This window comes from Ovis canadensis, chromosome 13 (genome assembly GCF_042477335.2).
Source record: "Ovis canadensis isolate MfBH-ARS-UI-01 breed Bighorn chromosome 13, ARS-UI_OviCan_v2, whole genome shotgun sequence".
Taxonomy (NCBI): Eukaryota; Metazoa; Chordata; class Mammalia; order Artiodactyla; family Bovidae; genus Ovis; species Ovis canadensis.
This window is the reverse complement of record NC_091257.1, coordinates 4,122,823-4,138,489: the sequence shown is the minus strand read 5'-3', so window position 1 is coordinate 4,138,489 and position 15,667 is coordinate 4,122,823.

Sequence of the window (15,667 nt, the reverse complement as noted above, 5' to 3'; positions counted from 1 at the left end):
CCTCGGCTTGAACGTCAAGGCAGTGCAGGGAAAACAGGTTCCTCTGGAATGGACTGACACATCTGGGGGACTCTTGGATTGGTGTCTCGACCCTGGAGTTCCTCTCGCCTTTCCTGTGGAGAGCGCCTCCTCTTGAGATGCGACGGGAACGCCGGGAATTCTTTCCCTACGAAACAGGGAAAGGATCCCTCATCTCGAGCTAGGAGGCGGAAACGTGGCTCCCCTGGATGTGTGCGGGATCCACGTGCTTCCTCTCGAGTGGAGACGGGTATGTCGGGGAACTTCTTGAGTTCCAGCAAGGGTGTGAAGGACCCTTTGGAAGTTCCAGTGGTTAGACGTGATTAGCCTCGAGAAGCCTCAGCGGATATGGGCCTCAACTCGCCTGGAGGGTAAAACTTCCTGGATTTTCTCGAGTTGTGGCAGGTGCTCTCGACTTACGACGGGGACCTCAGGGACCCGCTCTGGTGGCCTCAGGAAAGGCCAGTCCCCATGCGAGTTCCTCGGGGGCCTCTCGGGATTCCTCTCCCGTCGATGCCGGGGCCTAAGACCTTGTGTGGAGTCGGGGCCGGAACCTGAGGATTCCTCTCCAGTGCTGACATGGATCTTGGGGTACTTCTGGAGTCTCCCCAGGGGAGTCAGTCCTCGTCTCGAATGCGGGCATGCACTTGCGCTTTCCTCCAGAGCGGTAGCAGCAGTGTCACGCAGTCCGCCGCGTGGAGCAAAGGATCTATGGTTTTCCCTCGAGTCTTTCCCACGAGGCTTTCCCACGAGGCTTTCCCACAGGGCTGTCCCACGTGCACACGTGGTGGGAGTCGATCCTCGGCTTGAACGTCAAGGCAGTGCAGGGAAAACAGGTTCCTCTGGAATGGACTGACACATCTGGGGGACTCTTGGAATGGTGGCCCGACCCTGGAGTTCCTCTCGCCTTTCCTGTGGAGAGCGCTTCCTCTTGGGATGCGACGGGAACCCCGGGAATTCTTTCCCTACGAAACAGGGAAAGGATCCCTCATCTCGAGCTAGGATGCGGAAACGGGGCTCCCCTGGATGTGTGCGGGACCCTCGTGCTTCCTCTCGAGTGGAGACATGTATGTCGGGGAACTTCTGGAGTTGCAGCAAGGGTGTGAAGGACCCTTTGGAAGTTCCAGTGGTTAGATGTGATTACCCTCGAGAAGCCTCAGCGGAAATGGGCCTCATCTCGCCTGGAGGGCAAAACCTCCTGGATTTTCTCGAGTTGTGGCAGGTGCTCTCGACTTACGACGGGGACCCCAGGGACCCGCTCTGGTGGCCTCAGGAAAGGCCAGTCTCCATGCGACTTCCTCGGGGGCCTCTCGGGATTCCTCTCCTGTCGATGCCGGGGCCTAAGACCTTGTGTGGAGTCGGGGCCGGAACCTGAGGATTCCTCTCCAGTGCTGACATGGATCTTGGGGTACTTCTGGAGTCTCCCCAGGGGAGTCAGTGCTCGCCTCGAATGCGGGCATGCACTTGCGCTTTCCTCCAGAGCGGTAGCAGCAGTGTCACGCAGTCCGCCACGTGGGTCAAAGGATCTATGTTTTTCCCTCGAGTCTTTCCAAGAGGCTTTCCCACGAGGCTTGCCCACAGGGCTGTCCCACGTCCACACGTGGTGGGAGTCGATCCTCGGCTTGAACGTCAAGGCAGTGCAGGGAAAACAGGTTCCTCTGGAATGGACTGACACATCTGAGGGACTCTTGGAATGGTGGCACGACCCTGGAGTTCCTCTCGCCTTTCCTGTGGAGAGAGCCTCCTCTTGAGATGCGACGGGAACGCCGGGAATTCTTTCCCTACCAAACAGGGAAAGGATCCCTCAGCTCGAGCTAGGAGGCGGAAACGGGGCTCCCCTGGATGTGTGCGGGACCCCACGTGCTTCCTCTCGAGTGGAGACGGGTATGTCGGGGAACTTCTGGAGTTGCAGCAAGGGTGTGAAGGACCCTTTGGAAGTTACAGTGGTTAGATGTGATTAGCCTCGAGAAGCCTCAGCGGAAATGGGCCTCATCTCGCCTGGAGGGCAAAACCTCCTGGATTTTCTCGAGTTGCGGCAGGTGCTCTCGACTTACGACGGGGCCCTCACGGACCCGCTCTGGTGGCCTCAGGAAAGGCCAGTCCCCATGCGAGTTCCTCGGGGGCCTCTCGGGATTCCTATCCCGTCGATGCCGGGGCCTAAGACCTTGTGTGGAGTCGGGGCCGGTACCTGAGGATTCCTCTCCAGTGCTGACATGGATCTTGGGGTACCTCTGGAGTCTCCCCAGGGGAGTCAGTCCTTGTCTCGAATGCAGGCATGCACTTGCGCTTTCCTCCAGAGCGGAAGCAGCAGTGTCACGCAGTCCGCGGCGTGGATCAAAGGATCTATGGTTTTCCCTCGAGGCTTTCCCAAGAGGCTTTCCCACGAGCCTTTCACACAGGGCTGTCCCACGTGCACACGTGGTGGGAGTCGATCCTCGGCTTGAACGTCAAGGCAGTGCAGGGAAAACAGGTTCCTCTGGAATGGACTGACACATCTGAGGGACTCTTGGAATGGTTGCACGACCCTGGAGTTCCTCTCGCCTTTCCTGTGGAGAGCGCCTCCTCTTGAGATGCGACGGGAACGCCGGGAATTCTTTCCCTACGAAACAGGGAAAGGATCCCTCATCTCGAGCTAGGAGGAGGAAACGGGGCTCCCCTGGATGTGTGCGGGACCCACGTGCTTCCTCTCGAGTGGAGACGGGTATGTCGGGGAACTTCTGGAGTTGCAGCAAGGGTGTGAAGGACCCTTTGGAAGTTCCAGTGGTTAGATGTGATTAGCCTCGAAAAGCCTCAGCGGTAATGGGCCTCATCTCGCCTGGAGGGCAAAACCTCCTGGATTTTCTCGAGTTGCGGTAGGTGTTCTCGACTTACGACGGGGCCCTCACGGACCCGCTCTGGTGGCCTCAGGAAAGGGCAGTTCCCATGCGAGTTCCTCGGGGGCCTCTCGGGATTCCTCTCCCGTCGATGCCGGGGCCTAAGACCTTGTGTGGAGTCGGGGCTGGAACCTGAGGATTCCTCTCCAGTGCGGACATGGATCTTGGGGTACTTCTGGAGTCTCCCCAGGGGAGTCAGTCCTCGTCTCGAATGCGGGCATGAACTTCCGCTTTCCACCAGAGCGGTAGCAACAGTGTCACGCAGTCCGCCGCGTGGATCAAAGGATCTATGGTTTTCCTTCGAGTCTTTCCTACGAGGCTTTCCCAAGAAGCTTTCCCACAGGGCTGTCCCACGTGCACACGTGGTGGGAGTCAATCCTCGTCTTGAACGTCAAGGTAATGCAGGGAAAACAGGTTCCTCTGGAATGGACTGACACATCTGGGGGACTCTTGGAATGGTGCCCCGACCCTGGAGTGCCTCTCGCCTTTCCTGTGGAGAGCGCTTCCTCTTGGGATACGACGGGAACCCCGGGAATTCTTTCCCTACGAAACAGGGAAAGGATCCCTCATCTCGAGCTAGGATGCGGAAACGGGGCTCCCCTGGATGTGTGCGGGACCCTCGTGCTTCCTCTCGAGTGGAGACGGGTATGTCGGGGAACTTCTTGAGTTGCAGCAAGGTGTGAAGGACCCTCTGGAAGTTCCAGTGGTTAGATGTGATTAGCCTGGAGAAGCCTCAGCGGAAATGGGCCTCATCTCGCCTGGAGGGCAAAACCTCCTGGATTTTCTCGAGTTGCGGCAGGTGCTCTCGACTTACGACTGGGACCTCAGGGACCCGCTCTGGTGGCCTCAGGAAAGGCCAGTCCCCATGCGAGTTCCTCGGGGGCCTCTCGGGATTCCTCTCCCGTCGATGCCAGGGCCTAAGACCTTGTGTGGAGTCGGGGTCGGAACCTGAGGATTCCTCTCCAGTGCTGACATGGATCTGGGGGTACTTCTGGTGTCTCCCCAGGGGAGTCAGTCCTCATCTCGAATGCGGGCATGCACTTGCGCTTTCCTCCAGAGGGGTAGCAGCAGTGTCACGCAGTCCGCCGCGTGGATCAAAGGATCTATGGTTTTCCCGCAAGTCTTTCCCACGAGGCTTTCCCACGAGGCTTTCCCACAGGGCTGTCCCACGTACACACGTGGTTGGAGTCGATCCTCGGCTTGAACGTCAAGGCAGTGCAGGGAAAACAGGTTCCTCTGGAATGGACTGACACATCTGGGGGACTCTTGGAATGGTGGCACGACCCTGGAGTTCCTCTCACCTTTCCTGTGGAGAGCGCCTCCTCTTGAGATACGACGGGAACGCCGGGAATTCTTTCCCTACGAAAAAGGGAAAGGATCCCTCATCTCGAGCTCGGAGGCGGAAACGAGGCTCCCCTGGATGTGTGCGGGACCCTCGTGCTTCCTCTCGAGTGGAGACGGGTATGTTCGGGAACTTCTTGAGTTGCAGCAGGGGTGTGAAGGACCCTTTGGAAGTTCCAGTGGTTAGATGTGATTAGCCTGGAGAAGCCTCAGCGGAAATGGGCCTCTTCTCGCCTGGAGGGCAAAACCTCCTGGATTTTCTCGAGTTGCGGCAGGTGCTCTCGACTTACGACGGGGACCTCAGGGACCCGCTCTGGTGGCCTCAGGAAAGGCTAGTCACATGCGAGTTCCTCGGGGGCCTCTCGGGATTCCTCTCCCGTCGATGCCGGGGCCTAAGACCTTGTGTGGAGTCGGGGCCGGAACCTGAGGATTCCTCTCCAGTGCTGACATGGATCTTGGGGTACTTCTGGAGTCTCCCCAGGGGAGTCAGTCCTCGTCTCGAATGCGGGCATGCACTTGCGCTTTCCTCAAGAGCGGTAGCAGCAGTGTCACGCAGTCCTCCGCGTGGATCAAAGGATCTATGGTTTTCCCTCGAGTCTTTCCCACGAGGCTTTCCCACGAGGCTGTCCCACAGGGCTGTCCCATGTGCACACGTGGTGGGAGTCGATCCTCGGCTTGAACGTCAAGGCAGTGCAGGGAAAACAGGTTCCTCTGGAATGGACTGACACATCTGGGGGACTCTAGGAATGGTGGCACGACCCTGGAGTGCCTCTCGCCTTTCCTGTGGAGAGCGCTTCCTCTTGAGATGCGACGGGAACGCCGGGAATTCTTTCCCTACGAAACAGGGAAAGGATCCCTCATCTCGAGCTCCGAGGCGGAAACGGGGCTCCCTGGATGTGTGCGGGACCCTCGTGCTTCCTCTCGAGTTGAGACGGGTATGTCGGGGAACTTCTTGAGTTTCAGCAAGGGTGTGAAAGACTCTTTGGAAGTTCCAGGGGTTATATGTGATTAGCCTCGAGAAGCCTCAGCGGAAATGGGCCTCATCTCGCCTGGAGGGCAAAACCTCCTGGATTTTCTCGAGTTGCGGCAGGTGCTCTCGACTTACGACGGGGACCTCAGGGACCCGCTCTGGTGGCCTCAGGAAAGCCCAGTCCCCATGCGAGTTCTTCGGGGGCCTCTCGGGATTCCTCTCCCGTCGATGCCGGGGCCTAAGACCTTGTGTGGAGTCGGGGCCGGAACCTGAGGATTCCTCTCCAGTGCTGACATGGATCTTGCGGTATTCTGGAGTCTCCCCAGGAGAGTCAGTCCTCGCCTCGAATGGGGGCATGCACTTGCGCTTTCCTCCAGAGCGGTAGCAGCAGTGTCACGCACTTCGCCGCGTGGATCAAGGGATCTATGGCTTTCCCTCGAGGCTTTCCCACGAGGCTTTCCCACAGGGCTGTCCCACATGCCACCGTGGTGGGAGTCGATCCTCGGCATGAACGTCCAGGCAGTGCAGGGAAAACAAGTTCCTCTGGAATGGACTGACACATCTGGGGGACGCTTGGAATGGTGGCTTGACCCTGGAGTTCCTCTCGCCTTTCCTGTGGAGAGCGCCTCCTCTTGAGATGCGACGGGAACGCCGGGAATTCTTTCCCTACGAAACAGGGAAAGGATCCCTCATCTCGAGCTAGGAGGCATAAACGGGGCTCCCCTGGATGTGTGCGGGACACCACGTGCTTCCTCTCGAGTGCAGACGGGTATGTCGGGGAACTTCTTGAGTTGCCGCAAGGGTGAGAAGCACCCTTTGGAAGTTCCAGTGGTTAGATGTGATTGGCCTCGAGACGCCTCAGCGGAAATGGGCCTCATCTCGCCTGGAGGGCAAAACCTCCTGGATTTTCTCGAGTTGCGGCAGGTGCTCTCGACTTACGACGGGGACCTCAGGGACCCGCTCTGGTGGCCTCAGGAAAGGCCAGTCCCCATGCGAGTTCCTCGGGGGCCTCTCGGGATTCCTCTCCCGTCGATGCCGGGGCCTAAGACCTTGTGTGGAGTCGGGGCCGGAACATGAGGATTCCTCTCCAGTGCTGACATGGATCTTGGGGTACTTCTGGAGTCTCCTCAGGGGAGTCAGTCCTCGTCTCGAATGCGGGCATGCTCTTGCGCTTTCCTCCAGAGCGGTGGCAGCAGTGTCACGCAGTCCGCCACGTGGGTCAAAGGATCTATGTTTTTCCCTCGAGTCTTTCCAAGAGGCTTTCCCACGAGGCTTTCCCACAGGGCTGTCCCACGTGCACACGTGGTGGGAGTCGATCCTCGGCTTGAACGTCAAGGCAGTGCAGGGAAAACAGGTTCCTCTGGAATGGACTGACACATCTGAGGGACTCTTGGAATGGTGGCATGACCCTGGAGTTCCTCTCGCCTTTCCTGTGGAGAGCGCCTCCTCTTGAGATGCGACGGGAACGCCGGGAATTCTTTCCCTACCAAAAAGGGAAAGGATCCCTCAGCTCTAGCTAGGAGGAGGAAACGGGGCTCCCCTGGATGTGTGCGGGACCCTCGTGCTTCCTCTCGAGTGAAGACGGGTATGTCGGGGAACTTCTTGAGTTGCAGCAAGGCTGTGAAGGACCCATTGGAAGTTCCAGTGGTTAGATGTGATTAGCCTCGAGAAGCCTCAGCGGAAATGGGCCTCATCTCGCCTGGAGGGCAAAACCTCCTGGATTTTCTCGAGTTGCGGCAGGTGCTCTCGACTTACGACGGGGACCTCAGGGACCCGCTCTGGTGGCCTCAGGAAAGGCCAATCCCCATGCGAGTTCCTCGGGGGCCTCTCGGGATTCCTCTTCCGTCGATGCCGGGGCCTAAGACCTTGTGTGGAGTCGGGGCCGGAACCAGAGGATTTCTCTCCAGTGCTGACATGGATCTTGGGGTACTTCTGGACTCTCCCCAGGGGAGTCAGTCCTCGTCTCGAATGCGGGCATGCACTTGCGCTTTCCTCCAGAGCTGTAGCAGCAGTGTCACGCAGTCCGCCGGGTGGATCAAAGGATCTATGGTTTTCCCTCGAATCTTTCCCACGAGGCTTTCCCACGAGGCTTTCCCACAGGGCTGTCCCACGTGCACACGTGGTGGGAGTCGATCCTCGGCTTGAACGTCAAGGCAGTGCAGGGAAAACAGGTTCCTCTGGAATGGACTGACACATCTGGGGGACTCTTGGAATGGTGGCACGACCCTGGAGTTCCTCTCGCCTTTCCTGTGGAGAGCGCCTCCTCTTGAGATACGACGGGAACGCCGGGAATTCTTTCCCTACAAAAAAGGGAAAGGATCCCTCATCTCGAGCTCGGAGGCGGAAACGATTCTCCCCTGGATGTGTGCGGGACCCTCGTGCTTCCTCTCGAGTGGAGACGGGTATGTTGGGGAACTTCTTGAGTTGCAGCAGGGGTGTGAAGGACCCTTTGGAAGTTCCAGTGGTTAGATGTGATTAGCCTCGAAAAACCTCAGCGGAAATGGGCCTCATCTCGCCTGGAGGGCAAAACCTCCTGGATTTTCTCGAGTTGCGGCAGGTGCTCTCGACTTACGACGGGGACCTGAGGGACCCGCTCTGGTGGCTCAGGAAAGCCCAGTCCCCATGCGAGTTCTTCGGGGGCCTCTCGGGATTCCTCTCCCGTCGATGCCGGGGCCTAAGACCTTGTGTGGAGTCGGGGCCGGAACCTGAGGATTCCTCTCCAGTGCTGACATGGATCTTGCGGTATTCTGGAGTCTCCCCAGGAGAGACAGTCCTCGCCTCGAATGCGGGCATGCATTTGCGCTTTCCTCCAGAGCGGTAGCAGCAGTGTCACACAATCCGCCACGTGGGTCAAAGGATCTATGTTTTTCCCTTGAGTCTTTCCAAGAGGCTTTCCCACGAGGCTTTCCCACAGGGCTGTCCCACGTGCACACGTGGTGGGAGTGGATCCTCGGCTTGAACGTCAAGGCAGTGCAGGGAAAACAGGTTCCTCTGGAATGGACTGACACATCTGAGGGACTCTTGGAATGGTGACACGACCCTGGAGTTCCTCTCGCCTTTCCTGTGGAGAGCACCTCCTCTTGAGATGCGACGGGAACGCCGGGAATTCTTTCCCTACCAAAAAGGGAAAGGATCCCTCAGCTCTAGCTAGGCGGAGGAAACGGGGCTCCCCTGGATGTGTGCGGGACCCTCGTGCTTCCTCTCGAGTGGAGACGAGTATGTCGGGGAACTTCTTGAGGTGCAGCAAGGGTGTGAAGGACCCTTTGGAAGTTCCAGTGGTTAGATGTGATTAGCCTAGAGAAGGCTCAGCGGAAATGGGCCTCATCTCGCCTGTAGGGCAAAACCTCCTGGATTGTCTCGAGTTGCGGCAGGTGCTCTCGACTTACGACGGGGACCTCAGGGACCCGCTCTGGTGGCCTCAGGAAAGGCCAATCCCCATGCGAGTTTCTCGGGGGCCACTCAGCATTCCTCTCCCTTCAATGCTGGGGCCTAAGACCTTGTGTGGAGTCGGGGCCGGAACCTGAGGATTCCTCTCCAGTGCTGACATTGATCTTGGGGTACTTCTGGAGTCTCCCCAGGGGAGTCAGTCCTCGTCTCGAATGCGGGTATGCTCTTGCGCTTTCCTCCAGAGCGGTAGCAGCAGTGTCACGCATTTCGCCGCGTGGATCAAGGGATCTATGGCTTTCCCCCGAGGCTTTCCCACGAGGCTTTCCCACAGGGCTGTCCCACATGCCACCGTGGTGGGAGTCGATCCTCGGCATGAACGTCCAGGCAGTGCAGGGAAAATACGTTCCTCTGGAATGGACTGACACATCTGGGGGTCTCTTGGAATGGTGGCACGACCCTGGAGTTCCTCTCGCCTCTCCTGTGGAGAGCGCCACCTCTTAAGATGCGACGGGAACGCCGGGAATTCTTTCCCTACGAAACAGGAAAGGATCCCTCATCTCGAGCTAGCAGGCGGAAACGGGGCTCCTCTGGATGTGTGCGGGACCCTCGTGCTTCCTCTCGAGTGGATACGGGTATGTCGGGGAACTTCTTGAGTTGCAGCAGGGGTGTGAAGGACCCTTTGGAAGTTCCAGTGGTTAGATGTGATTAGCCTGGAGAAGCTTCAACGGAAATGGGCCTCATCTCGCCTGGAGGGCAAAACCTCCTGGATTTTCTCGAGTTGCGGCAGGTGCTCTCGATTAACGACGGGGCCCTCAGGGACCCGCTCTGGTGGCCTCAGGAAAGGCCAGTCCCCATGCGAGTTCCTCGGGGGCCTCTCGGGATTCCTCTCCCGTCGATGCCGGGGCCTAAGACCTTGTGTAGAGTCGGGGCCGGATCATGAGGATTCCTCTCCAGGGCTGACATGGTTCTTGGGGTACTTCTGGAGTTTCCCCAGGGGAGTCAGTCCTCGTCTCGAATGCGGGCATGCACTTGCGCTTTCCTGCAGAGCGGTAGCAGCAGTGTCACGCAGTCCACCGCGTGCATCAAAGGATCTATGGTTTTCCCTCGAGTCTTTCCCACGAGGCTTTCCCAGGAGGCTTTCCCACAGGGCTGTCCCACGTGCACACGTGGTGGGAGTCGATCCTCGGCTTGAACGTCAAGGCAGTGCAGGGAAAACAGGTTCCTCTGGAATGGACTGACACATCTGGGGGACTCTTGGAATTTTGGCACGACCCTGGAGCTCCTCTCGCCTTTCCTGTGGAGAGCGCCTCCTCTTGAGATGCGACGGGAACGCCGGGAATTCTTTCCCTACGAAAGAGGGAAATAATCCCTCATCTCTAGCTAGGAGGAGGAAACGGGGCTCCCCTGGATGTGTGCGGGACCCTTGTGTTTCCTCTCGAGTGGAGACGGGTATGTCGGGGAACTTCTTGAGTTGCAGCAAGGGTGTGAAGAACCCTTTGGAAGTTCCAGTGATTAGATGTGATTAGCCTCGAAAAGCCTCAGCGGAAATGGGCCTCATCTCGCCTGGAGGGCAAAACCTCCTGGATTTTCTCGAGTTGCGGCTGGTGCTCTCGACTTACGACGGGGCCCTCAGGGACACGCTCTAGTGGCTTAAGGAAAGGCCAGTCCCCATGCGAGTTCCTCGGGGGCCTCTCGGGATTCCTCTCCCGTCGATGTCGGGTCCTAAGACCTTGTGTGGAGTCGGGGCCAGAACCTGAGGATTCCTCTCCAATGCTTACATGGATCTTGGGGTACTTCTGGAGTCTCCACAGGGGAGTAAGTCCTCGTCTCGAATGCGGGCATGCACTTGCGCTTTCCTCCAGAGCGGTAGCAGCAGTGTCACACAGTCCGCCGCGTGGATCAAAGGATCTATGGTTTTCCCTCGAGTCTTTCCCACGAGGCTTTCCCACGAGGCTTTCCCACAGAGCTGTCCCACGTGCACACGTGGTCGGAGTCGATCCTCGGCTTGAACGTCAAGGCAGTGCAGGGAAAACAGGTTCCTCTGGAATGGACTGACATATCTTGGGGACTCTTGGAATGGTGGCAGGACCCTGGAGTTCCTCTCGCCTTTCCTGTGGAGAGCGCCTCGTCTTGAGATGCGACGGGAACGCCGGGAATTCTTTCCCTAAGAAACAGGGAAAGGATCCCTCATCTCGAGGTAGGAGACGGAAACGGGGCTCCCTGGATGTGTGCGGGACCCTCGTGCTTCCTCTCGAGTGGAGACTGGTATGTCGGGGAACTTCTTGAGTTGCAGCAAGGGTGTGAAGGACCCTTTGGAAGTTCCAGTGGTTAGATGTGATTAGCCTCGAGAAGCCTCAGCGGAAATGGGCCTCATCTCGCCTGGAGGGCAAAACCTCCTGGATTTTCTCGAGTTGCGGCAGGTGCTCTCGACTTACGACGGGGACCTGAGGGACCCGCTCTGGTGGCCTCAGGAAAGGCCAGTCCCCATGCGAGTTCCTCTGGGGATTCCTCTCCCGTCGATGCCGGGGCCTAAGACCTTGTGTGGAGTCGGGGCCGGAACCTGAGGATTCCTCTCCAGTGCTGACATGGATCTTGGGGTACTTATGGAGTCTCTCCAGGGGAGTCAGTCCTCGTCTCGAATGCGGGCATGCACTTGCGCTTTCCTCCAGAGCGGTAGCAGCAGTGTCACGCAGTCCGCCGCGTGGATCAAAGGATCTATGGTTTTCCCTCGACTCTTTCCCACGAGGCTTTCCCACGAGGCTTTCCCACAGGGCTGTCCCACGTGCACACGTGGTGGGAGTCGATCCTCGGCTTGAACGTCAAGGCAGTGCAGGGAAAACAGGTTCCTCTGGAATGGACTGACACATCTGGGGGATTCTTGGAATGGTGGCACGACCCTGGAGTTCCTCTCGCCTTTCCTGTGGAGAGCGCCTCCTCTTGAGATGCGACGAGAACCCCGGGAATTCTTTCCCTACGAAACAGGGAAAGGATCCCTCATCTCGAGCTAGGAGGCGGAAACGGGGCTCCCCTGGATGTGTGCTGGACACCACGTGCTTCCTCTCGAGTGGAGACGGGTATGTCGGGGAACTTCTTGAGTTGCAGCAAGGGTGTGAAGGACCCTTTGGAAGTTCCAGTGGTTAGATGTGATTGGCCTCGAAAAGCCTCAGCGGAAATAGGCCTCATCTCGCCTGGAGGGCAAAACCTCCTGGATTTTCTCGAGTTGCGGCAGGTGCTCTCGACTTTCGACGGGGACCTCAGGGAACCGCTCTGGTGGCCTCAGGAAAAGCCAGTCCCCATGCGAGTTCATCGGGGGCTTCTCGGGATTCCTCTCCTGTCGATGCCGGGGCCTAAGACCTTGTGTGGAGTCGGGGCCGGAAGCTGAGGATTCCTCTCCAGTGCTGACATGGATCTTGGGGTATTTCTGGAGTCTCCCCAGGGGAGTCAGTGCTCGCCTCGAATGCGGGCATGCATTGCGCTTTCCTCCAGAGCGGTAGCAGCAGTGTCACACAGTCCGCCGCGTGGATCAAAGGATCTATGGTTTTCCCTCGAGTCTTTCCCACGAGGTTTCCCACGAGGCTTTCCCACAGGGCTGTCCCACGTGCACACGTGGTGGGAGTCGATCCTCGGCTTGAACGTCAAGGCAGTGCAGGGAAAACAGGTTCCTCTGGAATGGACTGACACATCTGGGGGACTCTTGGAATGGTGGCACGACCCTGGAGTTCCTCTCGCCTTTCCTGTGGAGAGCGCCTCCTCTTGAGATGCGACGGGAACGACGGGAATTCTTTCCCTACGAAACAGGGAAAGGATCCCTCATCTTGAGCTAGGAGGCGGAAACGGGGCTCCCCTGGATGTGTGCGGGACACCACGTGCTTCCTCTCGAGTGGAGACGGGTATGTCGGGGAACATCTTGAGGTGCAGCAAGGGTGTGAAGGATCCTTTGGAAGTTCCAGTGGTTAGATGTGATTAGCCTCGAGAAGCCTCAGCGGAAATGGGCCTCATCTCGCCGGGAGGTCAAAACCTCCTGGATTTTCTCGAGTTGCGCAGGTGCTCTCTACCAATGACGGGGACCTCAGGGACCCTCTCTGGTGGCCTCAGGAAAGGCCAGTCCCCATGCGAGTTCCTCCGGGGCCTCTCGGGATTCCTCTCCCGTCGATGCCGGGGCCTAAGACCTTGTGTGGAGTCGGGGCCGGAACCTGAGGATTCCTCTCCAGTGCTGACATGGATCTTGGGGTACTTCTGGAGTCTCCCCAGGGGAGTCAGTCCTCGTCTCGAATGCGGGCATGCACTTGCGCTTTCCTCCAGAGCGGTAGCAGCAGTGTCACGCAGTCCGCCGCGTGGATCAAAGGATCTATGATTTTCCCTCGAGTCTTTCCCACGAGGCTTTCCCACGAGGCTTTCCCACAGACCTGTCTCACGTGCACACGTGTTGAGAGTCGATCCTCGGTTTGAACGTCAAGGCAGTGCAGGGAAAACAGGTTCCTCTGGAATGGCCTTACACATCTGGGGGACTCTTGGAATGGTGGCACGACCCTGGAGTTCCTCTCGCCTTTCCTGTGGAGAGCGCCTCCTCTTGAGATGCGACGGGAACGCCGGGAATTCTTTCCCTACGAAACAGGGAAAGGATCCCTCATCTCGAGCTAGGAGGCGGAAACGGGGCTCCCCTGGATGTGTGCGGGACACCACGTGCTTCCTCTCGAGTGCAGACGGGTATGTCGGGGAACTTCTTGAGTTGCAGCAAGGGTGTGAAGGACCCTTTTGAAGTTCCAGTGGTTAGATGTGATTGGCCTCGAGAAGCCTCAGCGGAAATGGGCCTCATCTCGCCTGGAGGGCAAAACCTCTTGGATTTTCTCCAGTTGCGGCAGGAGCTCTCGACTTACGACGGGGTCCTCAGGGACCCGCTCTGGTGGCCTCAGGAAAGGCCAGTCCCCATGCGAGTTCCTCGGGGCCTCTCGGGATTCCTCTCCCGTCGATGCCGGGGCCTAAGACCTTGTGTGGAGTCGGGGCCGGAACCTGAGGATTCCTCTCCAGTGCTGACATGGATCTTGGGGTACTTCTGGAGTCTCCCCAGGGGAGTCAGTCCTCGTCTCGAATGCGGGCATGCACTTGCACTTTCCTCCAGAGCAGTAGCAGCAGTGTCACGCAGTCCGCCGCGTGGATCAAAGGATCTATGGTTTTCCCTCGAGTCTTTCCCACGAGTCTTTCCCACGAGGCTTTCCCACAGGGCTGTCCCACGTGCACACGTGGTGGGAGTCGATCCTCGGCTTGAACGTCAAGGCAGTGCAGGGAAAACAGGTTCCTCTGGAATGGACTGACACATCTGGGGGACTCTTGGAATGGTGGCACGACCCTGGAGTTCCTCTCGCCTTTCCTGTGGAGAGTGCCTCCTCTTGAGATGCGACGGGAACGCCGGGAATTCTTTCCCTACGAAACAGGGAAAGGATCCCTCATCTCGAGCTAGGAGGCGGAAACGGGGCTCCCCTGGATGTGTGCGGGACCCCACGTGCTTCCTCTCGAGTGGAGACGGGTATGTCGGGGAACTTCTTGAGTTGCAGCAAGGGTGTGAAGGACCCTTTGGAAGTTCCAGTGGTTAGATGTGATTGGCCTCGAGAAGCCTCAGCGGAAATGGGCCTCATCTCGCCTGGAGGGCAAAGCCTCCTGGATTTTCTCGAGTTGCGGCAGGTGCTCTCGACTTACGACGGGGACCTCAGGGACCCGCTCTGGTGGCCTCAGGAAAGGCCAGTCCCCATGCGAGTTCCTCGGGGGCCTTTCGGGATTCCTCTCCCGGCGATGCCGGGGCCTAAGACCTTGTGTGGAGTCGGGGCCGGAACCTGAGGATTCCTCTCCAGTGCTGACATGGATCTTGGGGTACTTCTGGAGTCTCCCCAGGGGACTCAGTCCTCATCTCGAATGCGGGCATTCACTTGCGCTTTCCTCCAGAGCGGTAGCAGCAGTGTCACGCAGTCCGCCGCGTGGATCAAAGGATCTATGGTTTTCCCTCGAGTCTTTCCCACGAGGCTTTCCCACGAAGCTTTCCCACAGGGCTGTCCCACGTGCACACGTGGTGGGACTCGATCCTCGGCTTGAACGTCAAGGCAGTGCAGAGAAAACAGGTTCCTCTGGAATGGACTGACACATCTGGGGGACTCTTGGAATGGTGGCACGACCCTGGAGTTCCTCTCGCCTTTCCTGTGGAGAGCGCCTCCTCTTGAGATGCGACGGGAACGCCGTGAATTCTTTCCCTACGAAACAGGGAAAGCATCCCTCATCTCGAGCTAGGAGGCGGAAACGGGGCTCCCCTGGATGTGTGCGGGACCCCACGTGCTTCCTCTCGAGTGGAGACGGGTATGTCGGGGAACTTCTTGAGTTGCAGCAAGGGTGTGAAGGACCCTTTGGAAGTTCCAGTGGTTAGATGTGATTGGCCTCGAGAAGCCTCAGCGGAAATGGGCCTCATCTCGTCTGGAGAGCAAAACCTCCTGGATTTTCTCGAGTTGTTGCAGGTGCTCTCGACTTACGACGGGGACCTCAGAGAACCGCTCTGGTGGCCTCAGGAAAGGCCAGTCCCCATGCGAGTTCCTCGGGGGCGTATCAGGATTCCTCTCCCGTCGATGCCGGGGCCTAAGACCTTGTGTGGAGTCGGGGCCGGAACCTGAGGATTCCTCTCCAGTGCTGACATGGATCTTGGGGTACTTCTGGAGTCTCCCCAGGGGAGTCAGTCCTCGTCTCGAATGCGGGCATTCACTTGCGCTTTCCTCCAGAGCGGTAGCAGCAATGTCACGCAGTCCGCCGCGTGGATCAAAGGATCTATGGTTTTCCCTCGAGTCTTTCCCACGAGGCTTTCCCACGAGGCTTTCCCACAGGGCTGTCCCACGTGCACACGTGGTGGGAGTCGATCCTCGGCTTGAACGTCAAGGCAGTGCAGGGAAAACAGGTTCCTCTGGAATGGACTGACACATCTGGGGGACTCTTGGAATTTTGGCACGACCCTGGAGCTCCTCTCGCCTTTCCTGTGGAGAGCGCCTCCTCTTGAGATGCGACGGGAACGCCGGGAATTCTTTCCCTACGAAACAGGGAAATAATC